General features: G+C 36.2%; 1 long non-coding RNA gene across 1 annotated transcript in view; it reads left to right on the top strand.

Annotated features, from left to right (window-relative positions):
- The window catches only part of LOC107715869 (uncharacterized), a 21,461-nt gene that overhangs the window by 8,524 nt on the left and 12,059 nt on the right, over window positions 1-878 (top strand). Inside the window, exon 3 of the long non-coding RNA XR_001637145.1 lies at window positions 169-171. This is a non-coding gene — a long non-coding RNA (uncharacterized LOC107715869). The remainder of the gene's footprint in view (window positions 1-168; window positions 172-878) is intronic.

The following is an 878-nucleotide window of genomic DNA, read 5'->3' as shown; positions in this document are numbered from 1 at the left end:
CTAAGTATAAGTCAAGTATACTTAAATGACATTTTAAGTATATTTCTGAGAAGTACATAAAGCCCATTTCTGAGAAGTACATAAACAGTAGACTAAAATATACGTTCCTATTTTTAGTTTAAAAGAAGTATACTAATAGCACACTTGAATAAACTTCTTTTTCGTAAGGGTGTGCACGGCCCTGAACCAAATAACACGCACATTCTTTCTATGAGGGTTGCGCTTCACTAAATAAAATTATTTAATAAATAGCTGTTTACAGAAAGCACTTATTCGCGCGTATAGGCCTACACATGACAAAGTTTGAGTTACACGTAATATCTGAGGGAGCGCAGAGCCATGATCACTATATATATAATGGAGAGCAAACCCCGAGGATAAAGTTGTAAAAGCTGCAATCCATTTCTTATTGGTTAAAATGAACGAAGACGATCTACGGGGCATTCCTCCTACCCACAGAAACCCCCGTTTCAGCACTGGTTAGTTCTCACCACAGTTTTAAAAAAAATGCTAAAAAAGTGGGTGTGGTGCGGAGCGAATCGATGTACTATTAGTCCATTGCCGCATCACAAATTGTGACGTCAACACAATGCAGATTTTAAACCCGGAAGATGAAAATAGCGCAAAAAAGCTTCAAATTAACCAGTTTTCTCCAACAGTTAAAATTATCGGATGCTAATTAATACACAAACACCTCTGCTAAAATCTCTGAAAAAGTAGTCTGGGGTCTCATGACCCTTTAAAAGGGGTCATATGATGCAATTTAAATTTTTCCTTTCTCTTTGGAGTGTTACAAGCTCTTGGTGCATAAAGAAGATCTGTAAAGTTGCAAAGACTAAAGTCTCAAATCCAAAGAGATATTCTTTATAAAAGTTAAG

Source organism: Sinocyclocheilus rhinocerous, unplaced genomic scaffold (genome assembly GCF_001515625.1).
Source record: "Sinocyclocheilus rhinocerous isolate Xijiao unplaced genomic scaffold, SAMN03320098_v1.1 scaffold178, whole genome shotgun sequence".
Classification (NCBI taxonomy): Eukaryota; Metazoa; Chordata; class Actinopteri; order Cypriniformes; family Cyprinidae; genus Sinocyclocheilus; species Sinocyclocheilus rhinocerous.
This window is presented reverse-complemented; position numbering and strand designations above follow the sequence as displayed.